We start from the raw sequence: 21,017 nt of genomic DNA, 5'->3' as shown, positions 1-21,017 counted from the left end.
AATAAAGCTATTCAAGTTTTCCTCCATACTCTTGTGTAATCTATGTTTTGTGCATTTGTATGGTCAATTTACATCTGATCCTAGATTGTTTATGATAATAGATCCATGTTCTCGTTTAGTGTTATGCTGCTTTGATTCTACAGGTACTCTGTGAAGCTGGGTATACAAGGAAGCGAGTAGCAAAGGACTATCAGAAGAGAGAGGAATCGAGCAAGGATCCAAGCGCAAGACAGAGGCTGGTCTCCTTTATTCTTCTCTCATCTATCTTTCATAAAGGAAAACAAAAGTAGTTTTACTTTGTTTGTTTCTAAGGTAGCTACCACACCTTAGTGGGATTAGCAGTTCTGCATAGACACTTTTCCCTGTAACACCTCCTCTCACACACTGTCAGAACTGCACAATCCTCAAGGAATGATTCCTTGACTGCATGCATGAGTTTTCTTTATAAGAAAACATATGCAACTGATACTACATTGTCCTTGACATTAATCTCAACTGGGTTTTTCTCAAAATAGACATGCATGAGTTTTTGATGAGGGAATCTTAAGTTAACTAGAGTAGCACTGGTTGAGGGCATGCATACATCAACTGACTATTAACTCTCTATTAGTTCCTCAAACAGTTTGGAACTAATTTAACTAGACTTAACTCAATAAATTGAGTTAACTAATTACAACTCAATCTTATCTCCTTAATTTAAGGGATAACTCTTTTATGACTTCAGAAAGACTTCTAACTTGAATTTCTCCAACTAATTAATTTAAAAATAATTCATTAATTATTTCCAAGTAGCTGTTAAGACTAAATTCGATTTTAATTCACAATTTAATTTAAGGACAAATTAAATTGGAATATTCTTGTTTCCATATTTCAAAACTCCCTCTCAACAAGAAAGGGATTATCTGCCACCCTGATCCTGTCTCTATGGAACTCAAATTTACACTTTGACAATGGTTTTATCAAAATGTCAGCATTTTTCTCCTCTATCGAAATATACGTTGCAGTAACATGATCCTCCTCGATCTATGAAATGCCACAGGCAAAAAATCTTTCCTTATGCTTCTCCACACTACCATCTACAACTTGCTTTACCTTGTAAAGCCAACGAGAACTCACAACTAACTTGTTCTCCAGTCTTGGAACCACGTCCCAAACATTGTTACGAACTATGGAGTCATACTCCTCCACTATAGAATCAAACCCAATCAGCTGCTGCACTGCATCCTCAAAGGAAGATGGCTCGATCTCAACACATTCCCCAGCAAGGGTCATGTATCCAGTGTACCTCTCAGGTGATCTCTGTCTACGTTGAGAAGATGGTTCTCCCACATTCTCTCTCGCATCCTTCAACAATCTATCAACTTCTCTTGTGAGGTTCCGTCCATCTCTGGAAGACTCTTCTTGAGTGGATGTCTCCACTCTTAGAACCTCAGCATGTGGTTGCTCCACATCAGTCTGAGGCTCCCCCTCCTTAGGAACCAACAGTTCCTCCATAGCCTATAGTTGGAGCTCCCTCTCAAGGGAAACTCGCATGGCCTTCTACTCATCAAACTTGAGATCTCTGTGAACCAACGTCCTCCGACTGGTAGGCAAGTACACCCGATAGTTGTGAGGTGTATCAGTGTACCCCACAAGTATCCCCGACTCTGTTGACGGCTCAAGCTTCTTCCATGCATCCTTTGTCACATGGAAATATACTGATGAGCTAAAGATCCTTAAGTGACCCACATCTGGTCTCTTACCAGAGAAAGCTTCCTCTGGTGTCTTCATCCCAAGTATGTGATGCGAGCTTCTATTCTGCAAATATACTGCTGTGTTGCATGCCTCAACCCACAAGTGAGGTGGTAGGCCTTGGTCATGCAGCATTTCCCGTGCTACCCCTACAATAGTTTTGTTTTTCCTCTCGGCCACCCCATTCTGTTGTGGGTTATGAGATGCCATCAACTCTCGTTTAATTCTTTCCACTGCACAAAAGTCCTTAAACTCTTGAGATACATATTCTCCACCGTTTTTGCTTCTTGAGGCCTTCATCTTCTTCCCTAACTCTTTCTCGACCAAAGCTTTGAACTCACAAAACTTTGTGAAGGTTTGGTCCTTCTTCTACATGAAATAAATCCAGCATTTACGAGAATAATCATCAATTAAAATCAAATAATACCTTTTCTTCACTGTGGATGCCGTCGAGAATGGTCCACACACATCAGTATGAACTTGCTCTAAGATAGCCTCTGCTTGACTGTCTCGATCATGGAAGGAAGACTTGGTGTACTTTCCCAAGGTACAACCTTTTCATGTGTCAACTTGCTCAATTTTACCTTTGGGAAGTCTTGTAGATATCTGTCGCATTATCTTCAAAGCCCCATGATGCAAATGGCCCAACTTCCTATGCCACAACTTTCCAATGTCTTGGCTTTGCACCAATTATGATTTCATAATCAATGTTGCGCAATCATCTACCTCTAGTTTATAGAGATTATTCACCCGAATCCCTATCCTCTTGGTCTGACCCATGGCTATGTGTCTTAAGAACTCTTTTCCTTTACTGAAGACAACATTGTAGCCTTTATCCTCCAACATTGCGACCGATACCAAGTTCTTCTTTAGTCCAAGCACATACTTCACATCTGTCAAGGTGATATGAGCTCCATGCTCCCTCTGAAAAGCAACCGTGCCCACTCTTGAAACACTATACCTTCCATCATCACCCATCTCTATGCGCATCTTGAGGTCTTTCTCCTCTAAGGTACTGAATAAAATTTTATCGCCGATCATGTGGAACGAGGCTCCACTGTCAAGATACCAAACACAACCCATCATCGATGACACCATGCATGCGATGAGGGTAAAGTCCATTTCAAACTAAGAGGCTAATGTCTCACCTTCCGATCCTTCCAAGGATCCCTTCTTATACCTCTTCGATGGGAACTTAGTCAGATAATGACCCATCTCATGACAATTAAAGCATCTTACTTTAGACATGTCACCCTTCTTCCCTCCATGAAAAGAATTCAATTTGAAATGGGAAGCCTTCCCCTTCCCTTTCCTTGCCTTACTTGCTAAGGCCAGATTTTCTTCATCATCATCCTTGGATGAAGAACCATCTCATGTGCTCCTCTTGATCTCCTCCTACATAAGATCTGACTACAGTCGTTCTTAATCCGACAGTTTCTCCCTTCCATTCATAGAGTCCTGGTAGCTATTCTAACTCTTTGGAAGGCCAAGGAGAGCGAGGCTCACCATATCATCATCAACAGTAGTTATTCCCACGTTTCCAAGCTCATCTCTGCATGTGGTGAGCTTGTTCAGATATGTGGAAATCGTGTCGCCCTTCTCCATCTTGATTCTTCGAAGCTTATCCTTGAGTGCCAATTTCCTCTGGTCGCTACTGTTCTGGTAGAGGTCCTTCAATTTCTTCAACATTGAAAATGGAGTATCCTTCCCATGGCGACTCGAGACAATATGGCCTTGAACTCCCTCAAGGATGATTTGTATTGCCTTCGCCACACACTTCTTCCACTCAGCCAACTCTTGTGCATTAGTTGAAGCTGGCTTTGGGATTTTTTCATCAATGAATTCCTTCAAGCCATTGTCTTCTAATACAACCTCCATTCTATATTTCCATGCTATGTAGTTCGAGCTACCTTCTAAGGCATACTTGAGTCTCAAGCCATAGAATGCCATTGGCCAACCTTGAAGTATGATATGAATTCGATTTGCACCTACAACCCCAAACTTCAAACTTTGAATTCTCTTCTCAGTATATTGTTCACAGCTCTGATACCATGTAGAAATTCTCTACATATCCAGATTTGATACCATGTAGAAAATCCAATGTAGGTTAACCTGATAATGAAATATAAATCAAAGCAGAATACTATAACCTACTTCTACTATCAATTTGTGGAAGCTTGAAAATTGAGCTGAATAATATAACCAATAGAAGAAGAATCAATCGCACAATACACATGAAAATAATTTGGGGAAAGCCTCAACTAAAAACCCCACTATCTGTATTATCATACAAGGTGGAAATACATAAGAATTATAAAAAGCCTTTACTCTCAAAGCTAGCCAGCTCTCAGTACAATCCTCATAGATGCTCACACGCAATCTTGGCTGCCCTCCAACATTCCTCTCTTCCCTCCAAGCTCCTATTTCCTTGCGATGTTCCTAGTGGATGATCTCCACCTCACCAAGTGGATGACCTCCTCTCACACACTGTCAAAACTGCGCAATCCTCAAGGAATGATTCCTTGACTGCATGCATGAGTTTTCTTTATAAGAAAACACATGCAACTGATAGTACATTGTCCTTGACTTTAATATCAATTGGGTCTTTCTTAGAATAGACATGCATGAGTTTATGATGAGAGAATCTTCAGTTAACTGGAGTATCACTAGTTGAGTGCATGCATGCATCAACTGGCTGTTAACTCTCTATTAGTTCCTCAAATAGTTTTGTACTAATTTAACTGGAATTAACTTAGTAAACTAAGTTAACTAATTACAACTCAAATATAACTCAATCTTATCTCAATTTATTGGATAACTCTTGCATGACTTAAGAAAGACTTCTAACTTGAATTTATCCAACTAATTAATTTAGAAATAAATAATTAATTATTTACAAGTAGCTGTTAAGACTAAATTTGATTTTAATTCACAATTTAATTCAAGGACAAATTAAATTGGAATATTCTTGTTGCCATATTTCAACAATGTATGTATCTTAATTTTTTCCATTATGTGGCGAATTTAAATGAATAAAGAAACCTGGTAGTTAAGCAAAGGTTTGATTGACAAAATGATGAAGAAGTATTTATATTTTCAGGCTCACATTTTGTATGTATCTTAATTCTTTCCAATATGTGGTGAATTTAGAACTTCAATATTGAAATTCTTCCAACCTAGTGACTTAGTCATGCATAATTTCCATTTACAACACTTGATAGGAAAGTTTCAGAAAATAAAAGAGCATGTAAGTCTTGAATTTTATAAAAGCCAATATAGTGCATGCCTTCACTATCATGTATTTGAAACTATAAATCAACACAATTATAATGTGTGGAAGTTAAAATGTAAAACATAATATTTTTTTTTTTTAATAAGTTAATGCAATAAGTTATAGTTCATTTAAGGTCATTGTATTTTAGACTCTTAGATATCAAAGTATTAAAGAGGAAAATAAAGCTAATACTAATTGCACTTGTATTCTTGTTCTATTAAAATATCATTTTCATCTAAGTTTATAAATTTTAACATCTTAACAAAGAGACTTAAAGTTGGGATGGGTAGATCATTTTCAAAAGGAGGGAGAACAAGGACCATGTGCAAGCCTATGAAAGACTAATACACTTTTCAATAATGTTTATGAATTTTTACTTAAAAGTTTAACTAAAATAATTTAATAGTCTATTTGTGGAAGACCTTATTTTTGTGGAAATTTCAAACAAAATGAACCTTCCATATCACGAAAGCTAAAAAACATGTTGCCTCTAAAGCTCAAGAGAAGGTGAGCATTGCAACACAAAAGTGCATTCTCACCACACCTGTGTTCACCTTTTTGGGTGGTGAGGGTGTTTTTGGACAACTAGATGCCAAATAAAGGAATGGGAACTTATGGAAAAATTGTATTCTTTAAGGACCAAGTGTCAGGATAGGTTAGGTATGCATGCTCATTTTCTTAAAAAATATAAAATGGAATGGTAGTAATCTCATTACTTTTATTAAGTGAAGTATTTTCTTAATGGTATTGAAGTGGGAAATAATATTGTTCTAGATGAATCACAATGCAATTTAAAGCTTAGACAAAAAGGCCAAGAGAGGAAATATTAAAATGGGTTAAACAGTAGAGTGAATCAGGGCATCAATGATGTATAGTGGATGTATACAAGTCTTTTTTAATTTGGAATTGGATATATATTTGATTTGTTTTTTGAGGAAATTCACATGAACATATCCAAGTGACACCACCATATTTGTGGATGATACAACTAATAAACTTGTAACATTGGTTAATGTGTTTCATCTAGGAAGATCTGATTTTGGTACCAATTTGCATAGAACTAGCCAAATGTCCAACAATATTGGAAACAACTAGTTGAGTTAACCTCTTGGACTTGTATATATTTGAAATATAATTTTGTATTGTTTGTATGTTAGTCATACATACCACATTTGAATTACTAGGAAACAACGGAAATACCTTTTTAAATGGTCACACATTAGTCTTGTTGTCAATTCGATGGCCACCTTGGGCAATTAGAAAGAAAGAAGCACAAAAGAAAGGTGAAGTTGCAATGGTGATTATTAAGTTAGTTGTTAAAAAGTTGCACACTTAATGAGATAGACACCTATTGATATATAAAGATGGGGAATCTATCATCCTTCCTTATTAAGTGCTCCCCACTTCCTTAGTGGGAATTGCAATATGATTTTTTGTTTAAAACTAATATCAATCGATCAAAATTTTATCAGCAATGTCATAAAGCTCTGATATAAGGATTGCCAGTTAACATGAATTATGCAACAATTGCTTAACTAGACAGTCCACGCACCTAGTATAAATAAAACAATTAATAGTTAATCCCTTGTGCACTTTACAAAATCATTTTTTCTAGCTTAATTTTTGAATTATAATCCAGTGCATTAAAAGATCATTGGAAAGAAATGCATAAATAGGGATTGCATGTATGAGAGAAAAAAAAAGAAAGAGTTTTTTGGTTGGATAGCTAGTTACATAGTCAACATTGATATCTACTGCTGGTTGGAAAATATAAAATGTTTAGACTGATTAGAGAGGGGAATTCATATGACCCCAAGGAGACAATCCTTGCAAAAGAAACAATAAGAGGATGAGTTTGTTTTGCTACTATCCTCTAGGCTCTATAATGAAGGTCCCATAACAATATTACTTCTGCCAACCATGATAACATATGGATTTACATGTTTCAATTTGTCATGAGTGTCATTACATGGAATTTTTTCCCTAATTAACTCTTCTTCACTTGAGGTAGAGAGTGATCAAGAATGAAAACTACGTAAGCAATAAATAAAAGCATGGAGCAAGAATATGTAACAAACACATGACACATTTTTTATTCATGAATGATATGTTGAAAACGAAAAACAAGTTTAATACTCAAGACTCTATTATTTTATGAAAAGCAAGTTTAATACTCAATGTTTTTTTTTATTTTATATTATTTGTTAGAAGATAAAAAATGTGAAAGAATAAAATTAATAGATGAGATATTTTAAAGCTAAAGTGAATTTGTTTGTACCTCTCCAATTCTATTGAATTCATTCATTGTTTAGAAATAATAGCAACATGATGATATACAAACATGAAAAAACAAATAAACAAACCCCACCCTTATTCTTTTATTACTAGTATTATGGAAACCTAAAACCCTTCTATTGCTAGGGTTTTGACCTAGGAATATATGTGTTTAGTTTTTTATGGATTGTTTAACAAGGCTTGAAGTCATTAGAAGAAATACTCATTATAAATTTTGTTAGCCCTTTACAAAGTCTTTATTATTTAGTGAGATTCACCAAGTTCTTACAAAATTTTATAATTCCGTGAAACAGTTGCCTTGATTTTACAAGATAATATAATATGGTGAGAGATTCGCCAAAAAAATTATATATACATATTATATTATTGATAAAACTGTCTTCCATTTTTCCTATGTATCATGGGGATTCACCCATTTATTATACATATAAATTTAGGACGGTTCTTAAAAATTTTCCCTGTTCACAATGGACAACTTATGTCGAATTACATGCACTTGACCTCCTACTTAGTATCAATTACGATGACTCTAAAGAGGAGGAGAAAATCATTGCTTGCGTACTAGATTTCAATTGGACATATAACATTTTAGAATTTAGTCTTTAGTTTCAAAAAACAAAAAAAGCAAAATAAAAAACAAAAACAAAAAACAAAAAACTGTTGAATTTCATGTTCCAAGACCTATTTTATTTTATTGTATTTTAGTTTTTATAGACCTTTATGTGTTGGTGCAAAGGGTTCATAATCAATGAAGATTGTAGACTTGAATGCTTTTAATCAATTTTGAAATGGCATCTTTTTTCAATACCATTTTTAGTGCTCATGTGTAATGAATTGTGGCATTTATGTCAATGCAGGGTTTTAATTACTTAATAAATGTTTCTAATTTTATTCTATGACTTGTGTTGTTTGATTCCCAATGAGTTTTTGATAACATTGTTTAAGATTCCTTATGAAAACTTTGCAATTTACATCTTTTTATAATTAGAAATTAAAAAATTGTAGATTAGCTTATTCCTATTTTATCATTGCAATGCAATACTAAAATATAGACAAATTTTCTCTCCTTCATGACATAAAAATTGTTATTAATTTACTTTAAATGATGCCTCTGTAGATATTCCAGAAAATACTAAAAAAAAATCGTTGGATAGTAGAAAAATCCGAAAATATTTTTGGAGCTTCTATTTAAATGTTCAGCCAAAACGTATCTGTTCAATCTTGTGAATTAAACTCCAATTAGGAATTTATGTTTCATGATATTATGTGTACTGTTAGGCTCATTTAAACACTAATTTTTTATGTTTAGATTGATTAAATCATTTGTTAGATGAGCATTGTAGTTGATATTGGTACATACATAATGTACAGGAATTTGGAGCAAGTGTTTCATGAACAAAATCTCAAGAAAATATCTTTGATTTCTATATTGTAGATATATATGTTAACATCAAATAGTTCACAAATTATTTGTATTGCAAAACCTTTTTCCTCTATACGTCGATATGCATATGGCAGTAATGAGTTTATAGTATAAGCCTATGAATCATTGATACATTGCTCTTGTTCAATGTTTCTAGTATCCAGGTGTTGTTTTAAGAAATTGGTAGCAATATTCTTACTGCAAATGAAACAATTATAAAAAACTTGTGCAACTATTTTTTTCATATTAGACATATCGAAACATAGTGCAGGTGTGCAAATAGACTCAAACAAACAGTCATCACAGTCATTGATATTTTGTCCATAGATATACAAACCTTGTTCAAGTAAGATTTGCTCAATTGACAATATGTCAAAGTGTACAAGTGAGAACTTGTATGCACATTTGCATGGGCCAGTTGCTTTAGTTATTAAAGCTAGGATATCTATTGTGCTATGTAACAGAAGTGGCACAAATTTTCCACATACAAAATTTTGATTATCTTGCAAAATATTATATTCATGGTCATCAATGGTTGGATTGAACTATAGATCTTAGTTTAATTTTAGTTTTAGATAAACAACATGACTTTTTTACAAGTGTTATTTGCAATCATACGAAATGAAAATAAATAAATAATTGGAACTTTGATCGAGCACATACTAACTTGTTCCAAGAGGATTTTGCCACCTGTGAACAATTGCTTTATATAAAAAAAATTAACTGACAAGCGTAGGAGTTATGTATTAATCTACGCCCATACGCAGCCAAAACTTGAGAGATTTACAAAAATAGTTCAGAGTCACCTATGGGCATCATAATTTGCATTTTGTTCTACCAAGCCTAGATTTTTCTTCCCCAAAATTATAAAATTCTCCCTAACTACTAGACTATTTCTATAAATCCTACAGAACTGGTTCAAAAAATATTTACAAATATAACTTGACATTAGAAAACAGGGAAAAAAATCACATGGTATTGTCTACTCCTCCATCGGTGTCGGGTTGTTAAGATTGATTCCAGTGTTTTCTTCATTCCACCTCGGTATTTTCTCTACCATCATGAGATGAAGGTGCTCAATTTGTAGACACGAAGCATCAAATTCATCTTCCAGTTGATGAATTCTCTCATTTTTTTCCAATTGTTGCTCCTACATGTCGAGAGTCTCCTTCTGTTATTGATGAATGCACCTTTGAATTATCACCATCTCTTCTTTTATTTCCACATGCTCCTTATCACAGAGACCGCATGCATGGTGAAACCTTCCTCGATCATTCACAATGAGCCCAGACGTTCTGCCCGAATGAGGTCGGTGATGACCCCATGAACCAGATACCGAACTATCCTCCTCTGCTATACTCAAAGCTTCCATATTGATCGCAGGGGGGTGACTAGAACTACGAGACACAAAGAGAAAAAGGACAACTGAACCAAGATAGGAGTTACTGTGCTTATGTAAGACTGCACAGGACTGACGAAAGTAACCGACTTCCAATAGCAACCATTTAGTATTCACAAACTTTGTTACACCACCATCCATGGCAACCAATTCAAAAAAATCCTTCTTGCGTAAATCTCCAATTATGCCACCCTCAACAGCGACCAATTCATTCATGTGACGACGCTCTAAAACCACCACCGTGCAGATTACACATACTTTGCCATTACCCAAACTACCCAGATTTCCCTGACCCTTCCATTGGGTCCTTAAGATGGAAACCCTGAGGACAGTAGCAAACAAATTCTTGTGACAAAATATCTTACCATTACTGCTTCTTATATAGAGAATTATGTTTTGGTTCCTGATACAAAGTATATGAGTAATACTCATTCCTCCTAAATCTCAATGTTCTTCCATAATTCCTTTGATTATGGAAACGACCACCAACTTGTCCAACACTAGCTTACCTCACACGAACTAACCACCCCAGACCAGATGGATTAATTTCTCCTCGCACTCACCATAATTTCTCATGGTTTCATCTCGATTTCCCTAGCTTCTACGAATGATACAAGGAGCACTTACTAGGGCTCCCATGCCTAAAATTCGCCATATTTCAAGTGGAGTACCAACCCAAGGATAACAATCATGCTGCGTCATAAGCCAAACGTTAGGGGCACCACGAGGAAGGAAGAGGGTCCAGGGGATATGAATGTCAATAGGATAGTGGCGAGGAGAGAAGGGAAGAGAGGGACGATGAAATGGCTACCAAAGTGGTTGATGCTGAAGGTGAAGGGAGAAGAGGGGGATGAGGTGCAAGGGAGTGAGGTGGAGGAGGTAAGGAAGGGAGGAGAGGTAGAGGGGAAGAAAGGGGTGTAGGTTTTAACCCTGTACAGAAATTACCTACATACGAATTCTAAGAACAGAAAATAAACAATGCGAGAGCATAACACATAAAACACATATACACAGAGATTTTCCCCTGTATCCCAAAACCGGGACTACCAAATTGATTTTTCATTATGTTTCTTTCAATGTTACAATACATATATATACATGCTGAAGCATCCAATACCATGGATTGAAAAATCATCACATCCAAAACCATGTGCGAAAACCATACACAAAACCATAGGTAGGTACGCCCAACCTAATATAGGGTCCAAAAAAAATTTCACCGGGGTGCTGCCGCGCACCCATAGAGAGGGGCTACTCGCCCCCCTCAAACCCTCTAGATAGGGGGGGTTGTGACCCCCCCACTGTGCAATCGGTGCAATGAAGGGGAGGCTCTACCCCCCCTCTAACCCCCTTTTTAACTAGGGTGGCTAGTCATGGAAAGAATATAACACAACCCAACAAGGGGAAGAAAGGGGGGAAGGGATTCAAGCTAGGGGATAAAGGGAAAATAAACTCCATGCTTTCACTCCTATTATAACTCTTTTTCCTACAAGAGTCGCACTTAACTATCAAAAGTTTGAGATTCATATCAACCATCAAGTGATGGTAACTGATCCCACAATTCCATTCACTTCATTTCTTTCTTCTTTCATCCTACAGGCCGAATTGGCTTGCTTGTTAGCTTCCTTATTATTACCTCTTAGGATATGGAAAAGCTTAACTTTTTCAAAGAGAGGTATCATTCCCTAAGTTCTCTTGATGATTTGGTTCAAGTTAATGTTTTGAGTGGCTAAGTTGTAGTTCATATGCTTTATAATCAACATGGAATCCCCTAGGATATGCATATCCCTTATTCCCTTTTTTTGGGCTAGAGAGAGCCCGAGAAACAACCCATAAGCCTCAGCTTGATTATTTTTCTTCATTTCAAAACCCCAAGCAAATCTATCTTCTATGATTCCTTCGGGATTAATGAGAATCCCTCCCCTTCTTGCCATCCCAAATTTCTTTTATAAATTGAATGCAAGCATATTAATTATTCCAGTCATAATTATGCCTTGATCCCTTTTCACATTCACAATTCTTATAATATAGCAGACTCATCTATTTCTTGTTAAACTGTTTATCACTATATATTGCACATTAAACTCACCATTCTTTTGAGCATTGTTATACATGTTTCTTCAACAAGATACATTCCACTAGTTCTCATTGCACTATTTTTTCTTGTTATGTATCTGTGTCAATATGTCTATGAAAAGCGGTATGCCTATAATATGAAGCACAACATGACAGTGAATTCCATGTTGAACTTCGGTTGCACACTGAGTATGCCCAGAGTCATAGCAAAAGATTTATTATACACAAAGCTCGCACAAGGAATTGAGCAAATACTTGCACATTGTGTCAAAAAATTCTATGTTAATTACTATGTTCTTGTATTCATTTGTGTCAAGTATTTAACTCTGAATACAACTACAACTATAGAATCCAGAGTTATCAGATTGTTGTTCTAACAAAGTAGGTCTTTTCAGAACATATGTTATTTCTTCAGATCGATCAATGTTCATGAAAATTGTTCTTCTAGCAGTTGAATACAAAGACAAACACAAAACAATGTGCATTGTTTGTCCACTTGACATTTGTTGTATATTTAGCAATTTGTTTCCAAGTTTTTGAATAGCTTCAACTTTGTTGTCTTGACAAGACATACGATTTTTTGTTGAATTTGTTTAAATGCAATTGTAATGGAGCATTCCATTTTTTTCATATAAGACCTGGAATATGTTACTGCACGATAGAGGTCTAAAATAAATTGAGCATATATGTGTCCTTGCTACACTATGTCCTTATATTCAATTGTCTAAGGTGTTTTTCTATGAATACAATTGTAACTAGATATAAATTTATGACTAGATATAACTATAAACAAAAATAGACAAGGAATATAGGCTTTGAGAACTAGTTACTAAAATTCTAAGAAGAATTTATAGTGTCATATACCATATAGACTTATGATATTAATAATTGAGCTGAGAGTCAAGAAAATAGTTGCCAGTGTGCACACAGTAAACTCTTTTCACACTGTGTTGGAGAGAGGCAAATCTAATTTTCTATATTTCTTTGTTCTGTAATTATTTGGTATAAAAATTATAATTTAAATATTCACCAATTAATTTTCATTCTTGTTGTCATGTTTACAACAAGCTTTTTTCCCTTGGTGCGTCACAAAATCAATAAAAACAAAAGCCTTAATTTTTTTTTTTGAAAACTTAAGTCGCAAGTTGCAGTCAGGAAAATTTTGTAGAAACAATACAAGCTCCTGAGTACCCGACCTTCTGACTACATGATCAGGAATTCAAGCTAACCATAATTTTTTTTATAAATAGTCGGACCGACCTGCCGACCTTGGCATTACCAAACTTCTAGCAGACATACTGACCTCTGCATTGTCGTACTGTGAAACTATCGAACCTAATGATTTCACCCGACTATGGTCTACTCTAGGTTAGGATAGAATAAACAAATCACAAACAAAAAAAATGCTCGACTATACGTTCGACTCAGGAAAAAATAATGTGACAATCGTAACAGTGATCTTGTACTTTTCATGCTTTTAGAGTTAGTTACTGAAACTCTAGTCTCCTTTATTTGTCTGTTTTGGAATTTTTTCTTTTGTTTGTCACAAAATGCATAAAAAACAAGAGCCTTATACAATTTTTGTTTTTTGAAATTTAAGTCGTAAGTCAGATCCAGAAACATTTTGTAAAAAGGAAATATGACCTTCCGACCACTCGATTACCAACACAGAGCAGCTATGAATATTTTTTATAAATAATCAGTGTGATCTCCAACTTCAACATTATCGACTGTCAAACTACCAACCTCCCCACTTCAACAATGTTGAATCGTGAAACTACTAAAAAACCACCTGGCTATCAAATGACCTGACCTTTTGTCCAACCGACTTAGAACACTGAGTGACTATGATTTTTATAAATAATCTAAATGAACTCCCTACCTAAGTATTGTCCAACTTTGAAACTACCCAACCTCCAAACCTCAGTATTCCCAAATATAAAACTACCGTACTTTCCGACCTTAACATTTTTTGACCTAATGAAACTACCTGACTATGGTATAGTCGAATGACGATAGAATAATTGCAATGAAACAAAAAACACCCGACTATCCGACCTCCTGACACTATAATCGGTCTAATATTAAGTCAAACATCGAATCCAAAAAAAATTTGACAAAAAAATGTAGCCTCCCGACTACCCGACCTCCCAACCATGCAACTACCAACTCGAAGTGACTACAAATGAATATGGATTGACCTCCCAAGCTTGAAGTAAATGGCTTTTGGCACTACTTTTCTTATGCTATTATGCAACTATTACTCTGTCTTGCCAACTCTTAGCTACTCACCACGTCGCTTGAACCTTGAAGATAATCCATGTACGATGTCCAATCGTACAATAATAGAATCGTGCTTCCCCAATCAGAAGTTTTCTCGCTCATGGTCCTAACTACAATAGGATAAGCCTTATCCAATTCTCTCTATAAATTTAACATTTTTCCCCTTTGCTCGACATTGAACATCCTTTCTTATTTTTCAAGAATGGTTGTGCCATGGCCCTTTGGCTCTACACCACGCATATTCTTTAGTCGACATTTATGTACTGTCCTTAGAGACCAAGTGTACTGTTGCATCAACTACCTCCAGCTAATCCTCTCGATTGCGAGTTGTACTTTGGAATTCGTTTCACCTGTAGATCTAAATGAGCACCTCCCCACTTTGTCGAAGTCATACTAAGGCGTTCCACGACGTTACCCCTTTTGAGCTTGGGTGATATTTATATTAAGGAATTGTTATCTTGTGGCATTTATTTGCCTTTGGGTAGAGAATTTCTCGCATGGTGGCACAAGTGCTCCTGCAATTCTTATCTAACAGAAGCTTGGAGCCACCTTAAATCGGGTTTCCACCTCAACTACCACATACCAACTATTTTAGAATGCTCAGGAACTCTCTCAGCAGCTCCTCGACACTGCTCCCTGTGGCGGGAATGGAAGCTCATGCACAATAAAGGCTAAAGCCTGTAAAAGCACTACAACAAGACATAATCGACCTAAGTACATTTGTTTGATGTTTCACATACTATTTGCCTGTCAGAACAATATTTTGCAAACAAATATCTTAATGTACACATTGACCGTCTATGTCAAACAAAGCGTCTTTGGTATAGATTTGTACATTAATACAAATGCTCTTAGAACCCAATTGTTATAACTGATCTTGTTTTTCAATTTGAATAAATCATTGAGATCCTTAACTTCATTTATTGAATTTTTTATGATATCACTAAGCATTTAGGGAAAACTATTATGGGACTCTTCTTCAGTCTGAACTTTAGACACTTTGTAATTACTATTATTTACTATATTTACTTATTTACCTTTTTATGGAACCATAGGGCACATGTGCCCATGCATAATCATAACCATAATCAATATAAAAATTAGGAAAATATTGGTTCACAGTTGCATAATAGATATATTCAAAACAACACATATTCCCCTTGCTATTTATCCATATCTATTACAATGACAATGCAGCATAACCCATTAATTGGAAATTGTAATCATACAACATTTATCTTTTTTGTCTGCAGTAAAACTGAAACTATCACTCTATCCACATAATCTCTTCCAAGTGCCTCTTTTTCTTTTGGAACAAGTTTTTTATCCCTCCCTTATTACTGCATCCTTGTTCTTGCAATCAGTCCATAAATTTTGTTCCCTTTTGCTCCTTGTATTATTTCAAAAAAGCATGGACCTGAATATTTTCCTAATGCCATTTAATTTCATGAACCATCCCCTTTACTTCATGCAACACTAAGCATTTAATTCTTATCGTCAAGTTCAGGTTTCTTCTTTGCCCAATAAACTGTATCATCCCTAACAAGAATTCTCTATTCCTAGCTCTACAACCCATGTCCTCAGACTAAGTCACCTCTTTGTTTTGTTATTCCAAACATTACAACATATGTACATTATTTTTACAATGCAACACATGAACCTTTGGTAAGACTATGACCTAGACAATAAAACTTCTAAAAACTAATAACCAAAAAATACCCTTTTGTATTCTTTAGTCTTGTTTGATGATTTCATGCAAAGTGAAGAAAATGTCAAATTGCTCTAGTTGTTTACTTTTTTGTTTATCACATGGGTTATCTATCAAACTAATAACTATAAATATCAGTACACAATTAGACCAAAAAACCAACAACACAAATGTCATTTTGCAAAAAACATAGCTAAAAGTAATTCTTGCAAAAAGAACTTATTTTCCCATTCCATGTAAATAAATACCAATAAAAATAGAATCAGCTCACAAAAAAAATAATATTATCAAAACCCCATTTTTTTTTCTTCAATTCAGAACAATTTATAAAATTACACTTGGAAATTTAGATTTAAAACTTTGAAATTAGAAATTAAAATAGAATAATTTGGTATTAATTTCAAAATACTTGGCTTTTTTTTAAATCAATTGATTAGGTCTAAATTTTCCTTCTATATAAACTTAACTATAAATTCATTCTCTTTTTCACACATAACATCATAACTAATTGAACTAAAAACTACATGGATATAAATCATATATATAAATAAGCACTAGCATTCCACTTTACTCTTGTTTTTTCGCATTTTCTTGGTTTTAAATGGAAAATAGTTTATTTCGTGATAGCATTTCATGGTTGTTTTTCACTGTGAGTTTGAAATTTTAGTTATGACATGTTTTCCTTGGTCAAATCGAAAAACATGTCATTCGCTGAGGAAAAACATGTCATAACTAAAATTTCAAACTAACAGTAAAGAACAACCATTCAATGTTGTGTTATAAAAGTTTATTTTTATGTTCATGATATTTAATTTAAATAATAGTGTTTAATTATGACATATTTTTTCAATATATTAGGAAATTTATTTTTTATTTTTAATTAATATATATATTTCATATATTATAATATTTAATTTAAAATAATAAAAAATTATAATTATTAGGTGTATACATTTTGGAATAAGACTATTAGATTTTTTATTCATATAAATTAAATAACGGTTGACAACAAAACATTTTTCTTATGAGACTTTTTCATTATATTAAAAAATTGAATTGTTTGATTTAATTATAATAGTCGATTTAAATAATAATTAATCAAAAAATAAAAAATTGCAATTACTGGGTGGATAGATGTGTTTATTTTACAATAAAAATTTTAGAAATTTAATTAGAACATCAATTCATGATAAGTTTCAAAAAAAAAATCTCATTTTACTTTTTCAGTATATTAAGAAATTTTTTTCTTATTTTACTTAATAATTGTTTTTAAAATTTATAATACTCAATTTAAATAATGATTAATTTAAAATAAAAAATTACAATTATTACTTGTGGATAGATGTGTTAATTTTGGAATAAGACTTTTAGAATTTTAACTCATCTAAATTAAATGGTTGGTAAAAGCGGACATCAATTCATGATAAGCATCAAAACACTTATCTTATGAGAAGTTTCACATTATCCTAAAAATTCACAAAAATTAACTAAATTACAACTTTATTTTAAATTTTTATTGTTGTAGTCCATAGGCTCTTGGATAAATGGTGGTTGGGTGAGTTGTTAAGGCACTCCAAGCTGTTAAGTCACTGGTTCAATTCCCTTCTTATTCAGGTGTCATTCTTGGACACGACCATGTTGTAGCCTCATCCTTTCCAAACTTACAAGAATTAATGAAAGAGTTAAACATATAACAATATTTTTAACTTCTTGTAGATAGTTTTTGTTTACAATACCATGGGCCAATACCACAGTTTATCAATATCAATATGACACTTTCTCATATGAAAATTTCATTAATTAATTAATTTCAGATAAATTAATTAAAAGAGCATAACTAACTTGGAAATAAATCCTTCCCGGATGGAGGTGATCAAGCGGTGACATGCGTGGCCATGGGGCTGCCACATTCCCACACACGACAACCATGCTCAAATAGTTAGTTGATCCCCACTAGTCGAACGATCGAACATCGAAGAGTCTGGAGACCATTGGAATATTTATTATCCAAGCTATGTTAGGAGAAGGTGGATTAGTTAGCTGGGAAATGAACAGAGGAATTTTGGGGGATAGTTCCTGCTCAGTATGCCAAAAAGGCTCCATCAGCGAGTCGAATGGGTACTTTGCAACAACAACAAGCAAGTGTATATGAGCAACTAGACCGAGGAGAACTCAAGTCTTCATTTCGGATCTTGGAGCGGCAAAATACCAACTCCAAAAGTCCCTGAAAAGTCAAGAAATGGAAAATGCTACTGCCAACCTTTGCATTTACTACTGGTCTCTGGCTTTGTATGAATTAGCTGATACTAAGGTACATTTATTCTCTAGGCTCTATGTTATTGCTAGGGTCTCTGTTTTTTTGGTAAAGTGGTGGTAGAACACCACCTTGGTGCTCTTGTATGTTGGATGTGTGTATAGTCTATTGGGTTCTAGGTTTTGTATGTTCGTTGCTGGCGTCCTTCAATTTGGTATGAATTGGGTGTGTTTCTAGTATAAATGGTTTGTTTCTTCAAGAAGTGAAGGGGTTAGGCCGATGCAGAGCATCGCTGCATTTAAATAGTCTTTGTTCATACTGCAATTTGGTTTTTCTGTTGTGAGGTGGTGAGATACCTTTATTATTACTCCCTCAAGGTTTGATTGTGGCTATCAAAAGTCTAGTCTCGGGAGGCTCTTGAGTCTAACATTATTAACCTGGGGGAAAGGTATTTTCTTCCTGGTGTGTTTGGTGGGTGGTTCTGATTTTGTTGGGAATTGGAGTCTCTTGGGGGCGTAGTAAGAGTCGTGGGTTCTCCTGCTCTGTAAGGACCTCAGGGATTGTTGTGGTTTGGGTAAGGCACCCACTATCCTACTAAGAATCCACCCCAGGTGTGTTTTTTTTTAACCTTATTGAGTTGCGGCTTCGACGGGCATATTGGTCTTCTCTACTCAAACCCTGACCGACGCATTGTCTACAACCTTGGATAATATGGGAGTGGGAGCAACAGAGACTTGTTGGGGGAGGTGGAAGTGTGTCAGTGCAGGTTCAGGGTGAATTTCACTTTGCAAGGATGCTTCGCCGGTGAGGAAGACCATGTAGAGGAGGCGGCCAACAGGGGCAACAAGGAGCTAGGATGGGTAGAGAGGAAGATTATAGTAATGAGGGCTCGAGGAGTATGGAGAGGGAGGGCGAAATTGCCTAAGACGAACCCCGCTCTCCTAGCCATGTGGTTCAATCTCCCTCTTTGGACACGATTGTTGAACAACTAAGAGGAATCCAGACCAACCTGGATATCCTTCGGGCACATAAATATGAGAACAAAAATGAGTTGGTGGCCTATATCAATGACATTCAATACAACCATAATGAGATACTAGAGCAATTGACCAATGTGCGTTGAAGCCAACATCAGACCAACGATCATCTGAATGAGATTAAAGTGAGATTGGAGCACATTGATTTCCATGTCCATGTAGGACACGACCCAATGATTTCTCTGCCCATTTATCGTATCCAACCACCAATTTTATGATTTTAACCAATTTCAGTTAAATTTTAATAAAACTTAATTTAAAATATGAAAAAAAAAACTTAAAAATATAATAATAAAAAAAAATGATAACTCACCAAAACATTATATTTATTTATTTACATATATTTAAAAAATATATATAACACCACTAATTTTGTTTTTAATTATTGATTTGATATATTAACAAGTTAATTTTCCTACTGGCAATAAATAAATAAATAAAATAAAAATAAAAAAACAACTTTATTTTTAATTCGATTTTTATGTTTCAAATACAACAATAAAAAGTTCAATGATAGCATAAGTTGGGAAGGAAAGTACAGGGAATTGACAAGAAATGATACGAGAACCAAGCGGACATATTGATAAGTTTATAATATATTTTTATTTTTAATTAATAATTATTATATAATTTTCTCAAAATTTTAACTAAAAATGATATATTTTATAAATAAATATAGATTTATTGTATATACAATGTAAAGTTATTAAATTTAAATGGAGATTGTCGTTAAAAATTAAACATTGAATATATTAAAAATTAACAAAGATCTATAATGTTTTATTAAATTTTATGAATTTTCGCTGGGAATGGTTGGGTACATTACCAATCAGTAATGAACGTGGTACTCATAAATTTATGTCCTAATGTAAGAATTTTCTCGCTTACATTAATCAAAACTCTGTACTATGTAATGAGATGAGATTTTTTTCTAAACATTTTTGCTAAATTCATATAGACCAATTTTTAATCTAAGCTATATACCTCTAATCTGGAAAACAGTCTAATTATTTTAGAGAATACAATGAGAAAAATGAGAAGGCTCGCCCACTAAGACTTTGCATACACAGGGCAACTTAGTAATCACTCAAATGAACTTACCGTCATTGAAAGCCTGCATAATATTTATGGGAGCACACATATTTCCAGAATAATTTATCTGCATCACTCAACTATGCATGAAATTAAAAAAATGAAGGCTATGGGAGCTCCTGTACGCAGATTATGCCGGGATGTAGCAGAACACATATAGATTACATAATAGATTATACATCGCTATAAACTTTTTCTTTTTAAACAACTTGGTGAATGGGTAAGTGCAGGTTTAATTTAAGGGAGAGTTAGGATTAACTTTCTTCGCTGTTACTAGGATTATTTTTTATAGTTGCCATTATAACATCAATAGTACATTTAACAAGGATTATTTTTTATAGTTGCCATTATAACATCAATAGTACATTTAACAACTTGTAAGCCAGATATACTAAATTCTTATAATTTTGGCTAGAACAGAGACTCATTGATAAGGAGATTCACT

This window comes from Pinus tabuliformis, chromosome 9, assembly GCF_031772625.1.
Source record: "Pinus tabuliformis cultivar Carrire ecotype Pingquan chromosome 9, CPIR1, whole genome shotgun sequence".
Lineage (NCBI taxonomy): Eukaryota > Viridiplantae > Streptophyta > Pinopsida > Pinales > Pinaceae > Pinus > Pinus tabuliformis.
Note: the sequence above shows the minus strand (reverse complement) of the source record.